Source organism: Lagopus muta, chromosome 4 (assembly GCF_023343835.1).
Source record: "Lagopus muta isolate bLagMut1 chromosome 4, bLagMut1 primary, whole genome shotgun sequence".
NCBI lineage: Eukaryota > Metazoa > Chordata > Aves > Galliformes > Phasianidae > Lagopus > Lagopus muta.
Genome location: NC_064436.1, coordinates 13,021,773 through 13,037,359, shown reverse-complemented (window position 1 = coordinate 13,037,359; position 15,587 = coordinate 13,021,773). Strand labels below are relative to the sequence as shown.

General features: G+C 40.8%; 1 long non-coding RNA gene across 1 annotated transcript; it reads right to left on the bottom strand.

Annotated features, from left to right (window-relative positions):
* Positions 1–1,179: 1,179 nt before the first annotated feature.
* Positions 1,180–15,587, bottom strand: LOC125692321 (uncharacterized). The gene is made up of 3 exons (XR_007376590.1): positions 15,362–15,587; positions 2,471–3,937; positions 1,180–2,118 (listed from the first exon to the last, which is right to left on the bottom strand). It is a non-coding gene; the product is annotated as an uncharacterized LOC125692321 (long non-coding RNA).

Here is a 15,587-nt window from a genome sequence, read left to right as displayed (position 1 = left end):
CAGTAGAGGTAGTTCTTTAGAACCTTATCTGTTCCTGTCATATCTCTAGGGAAATGTGCTCATTGATCTACTCCAGAGGTCAGGTAGGCAGCCTGTGGCAGCGTTTGTTCTCACAGCACATGAGCATCGGCTCATGCAGCTATAGCTCTGGCTGCCTGCCGGCTCATGGGTCTGGTTTGTTGCTTCCCGTACAGCCAGTAGGCCTGAACGTGCCTCATTCTCCCTGAAGCAACACAAAACACACGTGATCATGCGAGCAAGAAAAAGAAAGGCAATTGTACCCCACTGCAGCTTCTCACTGCTCCTGCCACATTCCACAGGGACACCCGGGGAGCCTCATCCCAGAGGTGTGCAGCTGGATTTGTCCCAGACCTCACACGTGTAAGTACGAGTGGATTGTGACCAAGGAATAAAGGCTGTGAAACAGGAGATGGATTGCCTTAGGACCTGGCTGCTGTGTAGATGATGAAGCAGCCATAGCTGTTTGGCACACACATAAGAGAGGCAGCTAGGCTCTCTGTGTGTTTGAACACCAGGGTGCTACTCTCCTGCAGATGTAAGCTCAGTGTCTATCTAGACATCTAGCCTAGGGCACGTGGGGTGTGCGGAAGTGAGAGAAGCCATGAAGATTCCTGCCAAATACATGTATGATTAAGCAGCCTTGACGACTAATTTTGATAAGGTTAATCATATCCTTGGTGCTTCCTAGGGATGCTGGTTGCATCTGCCTGTGGCACCTGATCACAGATGCAGCAGGTAATGCCCTTCAGAAATGTGGGCAGTGGGCAGCAGCAGTCTTTAAATGCTGCCTGAAACATCTGTAACCAAATCACCGGTGGTTGCTTGCAGACTATTGCTGTATAAAGAACTACTAATAATGATAGTTCAAATATTTATCAAGCTATTAAAGTCTCATCACCACACTCCTGAGAGTATGGTCTGATTCCACTGGAGTGAGACCTGGCTTTTCAACTATCAACAAGCCCAGCAGGCTTGCTCTGCCAGGGTACTTGTTCGTCTTACCTGCCTGCACAATGAAGAACATTCTATCTTTGCATTATGGACTTAAGTCCCTGATCAATCAAATTCTTTTTTTTTTTTTTTTTTTAACTTACCATGTGCTAGTAGTCTTCATTGGTTCTGCTTCAAAGAGACAGGTCAGTTTGTAAAGTAACTTACAAGAATTAGGCCTTCCATCAAGAATGGGAAATACAGAAAGCAGCTCAATTGTGGTTTCCATAGCAAAGGATTCACAAAGAGATTGAACTCTGCTTTTAGGTTACAAGCCTATATTGAGGATGCTTGTGAGTGCATTCTTTCTTCCTCGCTCTCTCCTTTTTTTTCCCTGAATTCCTCATCACTTTGATTCCTACCTGCAAGCAAGGACAGGTCAGAGGTCATCTCCCCATCCCACTGGAAACTGTAGCACAAGGTAGCACTGGAGCATTAATTCACCTTCTGGGTGACCGCTGGTTTCATTCTATTAAACTAGAATTTTTTCCATCGGGAATACAAACAAATTAGTGTACCATATAAATAATTACCTTTATGTAAATGCATGTGATAAGATAAATGGAATCTGAAATGATTAACTAACCTTCCATTTAACAACATTTCTGACATTTGATGCAAGGAATGAAGTTCAACCAGCTTTACCATGCCTTCTCCTGTGGAATAGCAAGGACGTGTAGTGTTCATTAAATTGACTTGGACTAGCTTTGATCATCTTCCTCTTAAAGACTGAAACTGTAAAAAATCCGAGTGGAAAGAAAAAAAAATGAGGCAACAAAACAGTCATCCAAACTTTGATGTCCAGTCAGAGTCAGCTACCACTAGATACTTCATCAATCTCATCTGAGCTGTACTTTAAGTTAGACATGGGTTCAGATATCACCCAAGTAGCGCAGCATCACATTGCAGCCAGCTGGAAAGCTAATGGTCCATCAACATTTGCCCACGGTTGGATAGAGGCTTACTGAAGATGCCTGTCAGTAACTTCATGCAAACACAGTTGTTCCAGCTCAACGTTTGGAGCTAGCTCATTCACTCCTCTGGGGATTTCTGCACCACGCCTTCATTCCCAGTGTAGACATGTCCCAGGTCTATCATAATTTTCATCTGCCAAGCATTCAGACAAAATAATTAACTTTGCTTTGCTGGCACACATTCTTTAAATTATTTGTATCAAAGAGCACTATTCCAACAAAATCTTTATATTCAAATTGTGAAAAATAAACATGAGAATTCTTAACAGTAATACTGATTAAAAATGCAGAAAGATCTGACTATTCTGGCATGGGAAGATAATTGAGAGGAATTTTAAGGGTTTTCTCTGTAACAGGTAGAGATTTAGCAGTATTCTGCGTTAATCACCTTGAGATACAGTACCGCTGCATACTGCAAAATAAATGACCAGAAGGCTTAATGTTTTCTGTGTTCTTTTTAAAGTGATTTCATATTGCATACTCACGCCAAAAGGTTTGTCTGTTTCTGAGTTTCTGTCTCTGTGGTCTGTTATCCATGCTGTGAATGTACAACTCTGTTTGTCCACTCAAGTGCCTTTGAACAGTTTGCAGATGCCATTCAAGTTTCTCTGTTTTTTGGTCCCAAAAAATGCTTTTGACAGCTACTGATCGGTCCATTTTAGCTGCCTACAGTTCCGTATCTGCTGTGATTATTACTGAGATTAATGAAAAACTGTCTCTTATCAGACTGGGAGTGTCTTTTGCATGAGAGTGTACCTGCTGTAGGACTGTTATGAAACACCACTTGTGATCAGTGGAGGAGTAATACTGGTCTCTTCCTTACACTCTGAATGAAATCTTAACCTGTAAGCTCTTTCAAATCCTAGGTCATTTGGTTTTGTTTCTTTGTCTGCTATACTGTTGTTTTTTTTTTGACAACACCTTTGTTATTTTACCCAGCTTCTGCTTATCTAGCCAGAGTTCCATCCAGTTTTTCACTTCTGGACATCATTCCCTCACCAGGACTTCTCGTTTGCCTCTTCAGGTGCAAAGTCCCCGAAGGGCAACCTGGGACACCATTGGGTAAGACCCACAAGCTGACATTAGCTGCAGCCATCCTGGATAAATTCAGGTGATGTCTCAGGCTATTACAGCTATAACGTCTTCTACATGCATGCAAAGTGTTTGCTGAGACTTCTGGGACCCAGAGAGTCCAGAGAAATGAATGTATCATAATATCAACAAATTGCACCACTCCGCTGCTTTCATTTCTCTGAAAGCGCCAAGAACCTGTAGCTCACCCTTCTGCTTTGGAGAGCAGCAAGAAAGAGGCCACTGAAAGATTTAGGGTGCTGAGAATGGAGACGATCTGTGAATTACAGGTTTATTATTTTAGGTGCTGTGGCTTGATGCCCTGCTTTTGTGCCAGCTTTCCATAAACAAACTTTGGGAATCCTTGTGCTAATAGTATCTTTCCATCTTCTTAATGGTTATGTTTTTCACTCCATATGGCCACTTCATCTGCATTAAGCCTCCCCACTTGTAAGAAAAAATCCTTCTGTCGTTTCTGTGTTTAGCCAGGTCTGTTGCTCAGATGGTGCAACCATGGAATGGTTAAGCTGAGTCTGTGTAAAATGTTGTTTCTCTAGCTATAGGCAAGGGCAGAAATAAATATATTTGGTACTATAACTATTTAACTGAAAAAAATCTGAACTAGACCTCCAAATCTGTGCGCTTTGTCACATATGTTAGAAACAGATCTTCTGCAAATTGATTTGTAATAGCCATTCCTATCACCACCTCCTCCTACCCAGGAGCCTGACTGCTCTTGATTATGTCCTGATTGTCTCCAAGGAAAATTGTCTGGATTGAGTGAGGCTGAGTGAGAAAATTAATGTTGTTTTAACACCATAACACTTTGGCTGTGCTGGTCCAAAGGTCTCTTGTCTCCAATAGTAGCTGACAAAGATTGCCTGGAAAACAGATAAGAGCAGAATGAGACCACAGTGTTTTTTTTCCCATGAAATCTCCTCTGTTTCTGAGATTTCTGCCCATCCTGAGCCAAATATAATATTCCTGTACATGATAGGTCTTTTCCTTCACGAATTTATCAGATCATTTCTTGAGCACATTGAAACATTTAGCATCAGCAGCATCCTATGACAAGCATATTTCAGCTACATTTTACATGACAAAGTACTTCCTCTTGTTTCTTTTGAACTTGCTGGATAATAATCCTATCTGGCCTACTCTAATTCTTATCAAATGCAGAACAATGACTAGTTGTTCCCAATTCACTTTCTCCATTGCCATGCATAATTACACAGATCTCTACCATACTTTTCTCCAGATCTTTGCCCAATGAAATATATCTTACAGAGCGGGTCCCATTCTTTTGATCGCTGTTGTTATCCTTCTCTGTTTCTTTTCTAGTTCTGCTTTATGCTTTCTAAAAGAAGGATGATAGCTGTACACAATAATAAGATCATGAATTTAGTGACAGAAAAATGTTTTTCTTCTTTTTTTTGTTTCCCTTCTAATAACTTCAGGATAACCGTGATCATTAAAGACCTCACCCAAAGCACCCTGTGGTCAATAAAAAGATTCCCCTTGACTTTGGATTGAAACAAGCGCTCTTTCCCACTGCCTGAAAACTGAACAAGAGGAGAGATGAAGGACTTTCTTGCAGTGATCTACTTGGTCATAAGTGATACCACACTCACTGTTTTTCTGTTTAAAGGTCAATGTTAACACCAAACCAATCCATAAATACAGCAAGCCCCCAAATCTGGTTTCGATGTGTTAAAAAAGGACTGTTCAGTAGGGACTGGAGTACTCTAGATCTTCATTCTTCAAGGCTGAGAGACCTAGGACTGTTGAGCCTGGAGGAGAGGAGACTGAGAGGGGATCTTATCAATGCTTATACATATTTAAAGGGTGGGAGTCAAGTGGGTGGGGCCAGGCTCTTTTCACTGGTGCCCAGTGGCAGAAGGGGCCATGGGCACATACATAACATGACCTTGGCAGAATGCCTCAACTAGGCTGGTCATTTTGTGGCTAAACTTGAAGAATTCTGTTAGGTAAGAGGAGAGGTTATTTCCTTTGAAGTGATCTCAACAGACTGTTCCTAGCACATAATCTTCCTCTTGGGCTTTCAAAATATTATCTTACATCTTCTTTCCATCCAGCTGTCTTTTTCCCAAACTCATGCTTACCGGCCTGCGTGTCTGCAGATGATCTCCACAATCTCTGTTATAAAAGGAAACTGGTTTTAATTAAGACTGGAAAACTTTGGCAGTAGCTTGGTTATTTCATGCTCAGAATTCTTTCACTTTCTGGTGGCACGTTATTTTTTAATTTCCCTATGTATACTCTCTTTTGAGAATTGTATCTCCATTAATTTGTACTTTCAAAACTGAAAATACATTTCCAGTAGTTCCCACAGCAAGTTGCTGCTGTAAGGAATGATGTCCTTACTTTATGACAAAGTGTTCCTTGCAAAGTTTGACTCTTCTTTTCAGCCTTGCTCCCCTCATGTCGAGAAGGAAGATTTTTAAATCAGAATATCTGGGCAGCCAGTTCAAATGTAGGCTAATTCCTCAGCAGCACTATAAATACACCTGTCATGCTCTGCTCCTCCAGTTCAAGTAGCTCAGGTCTCCTGATACCATAAAAGTGTCTGTCACCAGAACCTTTGCTCTCTGACTGCACATTTTTGGGCAATAGGGCATGTAAGACACCTTTGAATCCTCATATGCCAAGATGCAGAAAATCAATTTTAATGTCCCTATATAAAAGAACTAGTGAAGCAAAAGGCTATTAATATTGCCAGGCACCATCCTGCACTGGAGGTAGGGAGATAAATGCTACAAAAATAAAGGAGGCTTGGTGCTGTTTTCAGTCTGATGCTGTTGTGACAGTAATTAGCTATGTAACAGTACAGGGAAATGGAAATGGAAAAGGAAATTGGAAATGGAAATGGAAATGGAAATGGAAATGGAAATGGAAATGGAAATGGAAATGGAAATGGAAGCATCTTCTTCACAATTGTCTCAAGAAATGTTGTTTCAGTAAAAGAAAAAAATTGAAAGGTTATGCCTTCTTTTCCTGCCCATAAGTAGATCTTATTCTGTTCATATCAGCTCTAGATCAAGAAATCAAATGAGAAAATCTAAAGTCAGCATCTAGAAATCTAAAATACCTGAAGAGAAAGTGTTGAGAAAAAATTCTAGAGTCAGAAGTTATTAAATAGTAAAGCAATGGTTCTATAAAGAGCTCCTTGTAGTTTTAATTAAAATCCTTGCTTTGTGTCCATCAGAAGTAATGGGCTTTCTCACATCTGAGGCATAAGCTACCCATATCTAGATTATTTGAGCTCTCAGACAGCTTCAAAAGTTATAATGGTTGAACTCCACAGATGAGAAAATAGAAAGTGAAAAGAGAAGAGAGAACAAGTCAAAACAATCAATTCAAAGCAAGCTGCTTTTGAAAAGATCAACATTAAATGTCTTCAGAAGACTTCATCTCAAAGTTTTGACACAGGCAAATCCTAAAATCCTGGAATATACTGCATAAAAGAAGTCAGCAACTCTTGTCAACAAGCAGCACATAAATGGGAATTATTTCAGTGGCATCAGAACTTTAACCTTCGTGACTGTGCCTTTCTAGGGATAATATGAGTTGCGCATGGACCGGCACTCTTTTGTGTGCTCATGCAAGGCCTCTTGTTCTTCTAGTTTCCCTCACCATGTCGGCTGCCAGCAACCTTTCTGATTGTATCCTGAAGGATTTCTCAATGCACCCTGAGTGTTCCACATGGCTTTCTATTGCTTTTTATTTAGCAATAGAGAAGAGTTGTGTTGCACAAGACTTCTCTATTGATGTGTAAACATTGATAGCCGCAGAAAAAACATCACCTGGTCTGGCACAGGGAAAGTCCTTTCAGTCTGGCTATATATCACAAATAAGAGGATGTTCACTGGGCAGATTTAGCCAATGTTTTATTTTCCTCTAAATATCCTCCTAATAACAGCACCTTTTAAGCAACTTCAGAAAGAAATAATGCTGAGTATAAAGAGCCAAGGATAATAAAACTGTGAGAATCATGTTTGTACAGCACAATGAAATCTCTGCTGGATTACAAACTAAGTGATTCCCTAGAAACACCTACAATAAACAACAATGGGCGTGAGTAGCTCTTTCTATAATGCCCAGCAGTCTGCAGAATTAAGAAGGTATCACTGTGTAGCCCATATTTCAGTGTACATATATGGAGTGAGAAAGTTTACAAAAGAATTGAGCAATTTTAAGAGGGAAAAAAGCATTTAAGCTTTAAAAAATGATTGCAAACTCAGAAGACAGAGACCTACAGACACTTAAAACACGATATACTACAGAGTAACCAATGCACTGCCATGATGTCAGGAAAAGAAGTTAGACATTTTGAGTTTAGCATATATATAATAGAAAAGGAGAAAAATGGGTATTTGATACATAGAGCAAAAAAAAAAAGTTCAGAACAATGTACTTCATGCTGCATTTCTCTGCAAGATAGCAGCTACTTCAATGAAGCTTTCAAAAAATGTTGAAACAGACACAGCTTTTACTGCACTATTTAATGCTGAAAGAATCATTTGTGGCTGTGGCATGTAAACTGGAATATTTGTGCCACTGAAACATGGTCAGTGTTCTGCTACTGAAAACAGTTATATTTTATTAGAAACTCACTGGTAATAGAATGATCACCGAGCTGTGAACGCGTGTGTAAATAATGAACTCAGAATGCACAGCACTTCCAATTTCAGGAAATAAATCATATTCTGAGTTATTTAATTAAATGAAAGTATGTACGTTCCCTCTGTCTGTAAAGTAATTTCATTTGGTGCTTGAGAAAGTTTTCACAACAACAATTACTTTAGATATGCAGAATACGTACTCTGAGAAATTTGGGATTATTTGGTGAAGAAAATCACCACAGAAAATCGCATATTTTGAAGACTGTACTTCTTAAAAAAATAACATAATAAAATCTGAAAAAGTAACTCTGGGAATGTAGGGCCATTTTAAATGAGGGGAGCAGGCATCAGCTCTGCCCCCAGGGCAGACAGCACCTGCCATCCCTGAGTGGTGGCATCCACCCGCTGAATCTCAGCCTGGAGCCCAGCAAGGGCAGAGCCTGTCAGCTTCCCCAAACATCTCTGTTTTGAGAAACACGCATTCTTTCCGGTGGAAAGATGTTTTCTTGTAAAATTCCCAACCGGCTGTAATCAGGAGCTACGCCTATTTCCTTCCAGAGGTTGTTTTCTACAACAAAGCAGCACAGGTTGCAGCACTGTGACAAAGACGTCTTTAATGCAGAGAATGTCAGGCAACTGCTTCCCATCCCCATATGCCCAGCCAGGCTGGATCCAGTTGTTCATGCTTCTTATGCCACGCAGTAAAAGCAAACGGGTAAGCTATTACTGTAAAACACAACCCTTCCAGAAAATAATGAAGTAACAATAAGAATGTGTTGCTACCTCTCACATGGTGTATTCTATCACTGTTAGGTTTTGTTCATCAGTGAAACCACACTAGTTTCTGGTCTAAACCCACAGACTTCCATGTTATTACTCATTAAGTAACAATTAATTTCACGGAATTTAACTGTTAAAAATAAATGTACATTTTTTTGCTCTTTTCTGTAGACTGAATTTGCTGTAGAGGATACCAAATAGGAAAACACCGTGATATAAATCTAGATATACCTGTAGACAAATTTATTCATTATGTGTTTTAAGAGCTCAAAGCTCAAATATGACTGTATGGGAACTGCTGAATCACGGCCTGAACCTCTGATTGATCACCTGAGACGAGCACTGAGTCAGCCACGGGAGCACAGGTGAAGGCAATTCACCTGTGCTGCTGGAAGGGGTGGAGCCTGGCTGCACCTTTCCTAGAGCCATTTAAGAGCTGACTGCCAAGAGGGAAGGGTGTTTTTCTGGAGGTTCCTCTTTTTGGAGTTTTCTGGCAAGTTCATGACAAGGGTAAATTCTGTATCTGGTGGTGGTGGTGTTGTTGTTGTTTTTTTTTTTTTTGTGCAATAACTTGTTTAGCCAAGTTTTCTTCTGCATTTCTTAATTGTAATACCTGTATAATCAATGAATATAGATGTGATACAGCTCAGTAACTTTCTTTTAACCAGTTCTGAGGGAAATAGTGGCAGCTTACTATTAACAATTCCAAGTATGTTTGCAAGACTTGTTCATCTATTGCAAGAGCCAGTTTGTAAATCTAAGGTTTTTGCTAGCCTCTAACTCAGTATCTGTTGGATGTTTCCAGAAGCCTAACTGAAGTTGGAACAGGTTGAAAACTTCAGCGTTTAACAACAACAACAACAGGGTGTTGTCCTTTCATTTCTGTATTGTTCCCTCTTGTGGATATTATAATACGCCATTAACAAGAAACAGTGCCCAAGACACTGGCATAAATGAGCAAAGGAGGAGATTGGAAGAAGTGCCTAGAGGAAATCTGGAGGGTGCAGAAGACCCATGAGCACCATCCCAACCGGTGCAACCTGTGTAGGTATGTAAGGAAGGCAATGGCTGGATATGGTCTCAGTCTCAGCTCATCTTCTTTCCCACTGGCTTTCTTTTCAATTGAAGAATCAAGGAAGAGGTCACGGAGCTTTATTTAAAGACCTTCAAGTCACTGATTGGCTGTTTCATTGTCAGGATCCTCAATGCTCTGGATGAGAGCATGTAGAGGAGATGAGTGAAAGCAGCCACAATCCTCCTGTTTCCTTTAAAACCTCTACTTGGGACCCTTCCTGATCAGAAAGGAATGAGTCCTTGTAAGTATTCTGAGCCACAACACTGCATTCAAACAGCTTCTTTCAAAGCTGCAGCATCTTTTTATACAGCAAGAGACTTTTCTTTATTTAGAATAAACTTATTTGGCTCCAGAAAGCAATAACAAGCACACATGCCATGGCGCTTCCTCAGCAGAATTTCTAAAGCTGGGGCCATTTCAGATCCACAGCCACCACTGAGCCTGCAGGACCTGGAGTGCCTGGAGAGGACTGAGTAAGTCCAGGGGAAGCCAGTTCAGTGCACGACAGCTACAAAACCTCTTCTGTCCAGCATTCTGTCCTTCGCTTTATGATATTAGAATGATATCTGCCCAGATATGCTCTTATTTACAGAGTTTGCTCTTTCACTCCAGTTTGCTGCCTCATCCCCTTCCCAGCCACTCACCCTCCCTGTACCAAGTCCTGGGGGCTGTGCATGAGTGAACGGCTGCAAAAGATTCTTAGGCTAGCTGGTATACTGGGAAGTTTTGTTTATCCTAAGGAAAATATTTATTGTTGTTATTATTCAGGTAAGACTTCCTTAATGTTGTTGTGCTTCTGTTTGCCACTTCACAAACAGCAAACTGAATTAAACTCTCACAATGGCCGTCAGTGAGAGAGAGGAAGAGCAAACACTGACTTGTAAGTACATATTTCATAAGGACCTGTCTCTTTGTTGATAAGAACAATCTTCTGTTATTCAGTCTTCGTAACTTGATGATTTGATCTAAAGTCTCTGAGCATTGCACTGCTCCTTCTTCTCTACCAGGGATGTGGGGAGGGCAGAAAGCCTTCCAGACAGCCCAGGAGCTTCTCTAACTCAAGCGTTCGAGGGGGGAAGCCCAAAAACTATGATGGGAGACTTTTCTAGGCAGTCTTCATAGGGTCAGTGAGGTGTGAGAGAACTAGCTCTTCAGCAGAGGACACTGTGAATCACAGAGGCACCAAGAACCCTGAGGGGACACCATCTTGAAGGTACAGGACTGCAACAGTCACTCATGAAGGACACAGTCTAGCCCCTGAGAAGGCACTGGGCTTGCCCCAATGTTCCTGTGCCACTGTCACAGATGACTTTGTGTAAGAGGACCTTAAGCGTTTCCTAGACAGGGTCTTTTCCACCTACACAGCTGCACTGTACTGGGTGCCTCCTCCTCCCATAGGCAGGAAGATGGCTGTCCACAGCTGTTGGGTTTTGCATCAGAAGCTGAAACATTTCCTGAAATGCTGTCAAAACTTGTCATTGTTAAATAGGTCAGACTGGCTGGAGCACTGTGTAGGCTCATTCTGAAGCCTTGCTGATGTGTCTTAACCAGCAGCACTTTATCCCTGTCCTTTTTTCACTGTGTCCAGACCCAAGCTGCATGGACAAAAAAGAAGTTAACTCTGAAACTTGCCCTAACTTTTGTCCTAGCATGGCTTGGAGCCAAAGGCAAAGAGTCAGTTCTTTAATCCACTTCAGCATCTATCCCTCTGGGGGTTCATAACTCAGCCATGAATGTTTGTTTTGAGCAGAAACCTGCAGTGCAGGTTCTTTGCTGAGGAGCAGCAGAAGGATTGCAGGCAGGCGCCAAATGTGGGCCTGTGAGAGCACTGGGTCAGGCAGTGGAGGGGAATGTGCAGGTCAGGAAGGACAGGGAGGTGGGAAACACAGCAGGGCACAGTGGAGAAGGGGAGAGAGGGAAAAACTGCCAAGTAAATGTGATAAAACCCTTATAGTTGTTGGCATAGTCTTACTCTGCTATGGCATGTCTGTCTCTTGATTTCCTATTCTCAAGCTTCTTCCATAGAGTCTAGGGTCTTCTGACAAGGCTATGCTGGTGTCAGGATAATGCTCTGAACCATTATAATAGCAATTGTAGTATTGTTGCTGTGACTAGTTCATATTTCTAACATGAATTTTTTGTGTTTGTCAGCATACATATCTACATCTTGCCAGTTTTATGCAGATTTTTTTAATGCAGAATTAGTTTTGAGTGAACAATAAATTTTATCTGCAATCCTACAATTGTGCTGCCTGAATATCTCTGGCTTCTATTTTATAATGCCATAATGAAGAGTGGAAATCTTATCTCCATTTTACAGAAGAAGAACTGAGGTACAGAGAAGCTAAATGACTTCCCTGAGGCCATACAGGATGTCTCAAGCAATGCAAAGAATGAAATTGTTTCATAGCAAGAAGATCACGGGAGTCCTGTGGTGGATCCTCCAGCACAGGAATACTGAGATGTACACTACAACATTTACTGGCTAAAAAATAAGATCAGGCGTCCTCTTGTCAGAGCCCAAAGTACTCTGTATATCCGCTGTGTTTACAGAGAGCATCTCTTCGTTTCAATTTCTGGAGTTACACTTTTAATCTCTGCAAAGCAAAAGCTGTGGGAATTTTATTAATAATGGATCTAGTGCAATATTTTCCAAAATAATATTTTCCAAAATAAAATCCTTCTTCTGTGCAGCCTTGGAAAACACCTTACGAAGAGGTAGTAGGTATTTAGGTAGCTATTCCTTTCTTTAGAAATCTTTCCCTGGGTAGAAGTTAATTTAAACAAAATTTGAAACTCCAAAAGGTATATTCACTCATCATATTTCATCTCTGTATGCATACCACTGTGCCCAATTGAAGGTACACTAGCAGAAGACTGTTGAGACTGTAAATGCATTCAGTAACTTTTTGCATCATTCTGATTTCCAGCCTTCCCTATCAACTGTGTTGGGGAATGTCAGGGTGAAGAAACAAGGATACAGCTGCTCTCCAGTCATACAGTTGGTCCTATATGTGCTTGCTAATGCAGCAACGATTGTCTGCTGGGTACTTGCTCTCTGCTCAAGATCCAGGACACAGACTTCTCCCCAAACATGGGCAGTCTCTCACATCATGCATTCTATGACGGTGTTGTGATTGACTTCAAGCTGTTTGATTTGCAGCAGGGACTAAGATCCAGCACAAAAATACATGGGAAAAGCCAAATTCTTCATCAACTTCTCACAAGTCAGGGTAAAGATAAGCATGATTAAGCAAGTGCATGAGCACGAAAAGATGAGAAGTTGAGGTGTTCTTGGAAATGCAGCTCTCACTGCACAGTGTTGCACAAAGATCTGCCTACTTAATTCTGTCTGAGAGAGCATTAAACGATCAATCAGCAGCTCACCCACAGAGCCGTTTACCTTCAGTAGAAAAAGGGACAGACCTTGCATGGGAAGAAGAGGCAGTCACAGAAGCTGGAGAGTTGAAGACTGAAATGTTCAAATGAGCAAAATGCATCCCAGTTACCTGTGGTATCTCAGGGTAGACTACAAGAAGTTACATCAAACAGGACAATTGGCACAGTCCATGTTTCTTTGTTTTGTACAGGAAAATGGTCACAAAAAGGTGTCACGTGAGTACAGCGGCCATGGTCAGACATCTGCATGAGCTCTTGCAACATGATATAATCATCAGAGTGGCAGTCCCCTCTGTTGTAAGTCCACATCATGCTTCCATCAGCATGCAAATAATAGCACTTCATATGTGGTCACACTAATGAGGCATGACTGTGTGACCATCCAGACACATCCTTGACTTCCTGTCATCAGTAAGCCCACTCTGGCCAAATATGTTGTACAACAATGGCTGTTGCCAGATGCCATTTTGCAGATCAAGAAGACAATAGGTGGTCACTCCCAGTTTGTGAGTTGCTGAGTCATTAAGAGGAAAAATAGAGTATGATTCACCATATATGAACAGGATACGGGCATTCTTGTTGCAGTGCTGTCTCTTAATTAGATATCGTGTCAAAGAGAAAACTCAATGCATGCTATCCAAACAGTATTTCACTGTATACTACTAATATATCCTAGAAAGCTGATAAGATACCACCATTGCTGGCTATGAATGACCTGCAAGACTGAGATTTGTAATGTACTGATACTTTCTACTATAGGCACACACACCAGTACACCCCTGATAAATGGAGATGTGCAAAGGAGAAATGTAGATGGGTCGTCTTAGCTAAGTTAACCTAGACTTCTCAGGAAGACATGCTCATGTGTTTCCAGCACATATCTGTAAACACACAAAGGATTCATCCTGTACATCTTGAACTTCTTAACCTGTCCCATTCAAGTTACTACAAAGAGTGGCTGAGCTTCACTTCCTACTGCGTACTATTTGACAGTCACCAGCCCAAGTGAGAAACAGAGCCCATAGGCGGGCAGAATAAGATGTTACTGATGATACCCTTTGAGAAATTAAAATGAGCAGCCATCAAAACTAGTAATAATATGTAGCATCAGAAGATTCTTTATTAGAGGTCATGCATTCCACCTACTTGTCTTCTCACTTCAAAAACCAAATTAACACACACATTCTTTGAAGTGCTGGTGTTTACTCAGGAACTGCTAGATCATCATTGAGTATGGGTAAAGATATAATTACTAAGCAAAAGTATTTTGCACCTTCTATCTTTGCATGCTGCTTTGCACAAGTACATCACTAAATGTGCTCTAGACTGCTAATGCCCAGCTGCACCAAATGGTTTGTGGCCCACTGAAGGAAAGACAACTGTGGAAAGCCTTCAGGCCTCAAGACCATACACTGGCAATGAACTACCTGTCAGGATAGGCAACATCTCACCTACTCTTTCTCTCACTTGTGTTTACCTGGTAGTCAGTCTGCTTCTTATTAAATGACATGAATGGGACAGGTGTTGATCTCCTGGCACCCAATTCCTCCAGTCAGCTGACTAGTCCTTCCCTATTCGTGGGTTATCATAAAAGAAGCAGATATCAACCTCTTCCAAACAAAGGAAGGGAAAAAAAATGAGAGAAACAGATAGGAAACCACTCCTGGTAAAACACCAAAGCTCTTTTACTCATGGGAACTGGTGTTTACTGTTCCAAATGGCTTTCTATGAACATGGCAGGATTTGTTGACAGAGAAGGACATCGTGCTCTGGCTTTTTCATTGTTTTTCTCTTTCCCATTGCTGATTATTAAATGTGTTCTCTTCTCCTCAGATACTTGTCTCTTTGCTCTAGAAATAGCACAGAAATAATATTTCAGCTGAATGAGAACATGCTGACTTCTGATGTTTTCAACAATAGATGGGTTGATGTGAATATGAAAGATAATGTACTTGATTTGCTTCATTTTTACCAGCCTCTAGAGAGTTTAATCTATCCAGAAAAGAAGTGTCTGTCTGATTTTTTTTTTCCTGTGTGACTGTCATGTCATCATCTTGTAAGACAGAGTTATTCTGAAAACAAAAAAGTAGAATTCATAAAGCATTTTGATCATGGGCCAGATCCTATCACTTTTACTTATCCTATTTGTATGTCAAACTTATCTATGAGAGTATGCTGAGATATCAGCCCACTATCATCAAAATGGCGACACCCAGATTCGGTGTCCAAACTTTGAAAGAAGGGATTTTTCTGAATGCTTATCAATATTTACTTGAATTGAAACTGTCAGATCCAGCTTTACATAAGTGGCCTAAAGTAGCATATGTTTACTTTAAAATGTAAGCTTGTTTTGTGTATACCCTAATATCTGTTTTCATTCATTTTAGAAAAAAAAAAATTATTCAAACCTTGTACAACAAGAGGAAGATTTCTCAGTCTTTGTTTTCTTATTTTTATAATGGCTTTTTTGAATCCTCCCATTAGGAAAGCTATACACTGCATATTATTTACAAGGATGTTTCTGATTCACTGATCTGTCTGGATAACTATGACAAGAAGAGAAAAAAAATTGTAAGATGATGCAGAACAAGAGATAGGTTGTTAAATAATCACCAGCAGCCAGCCCCCAAAAGG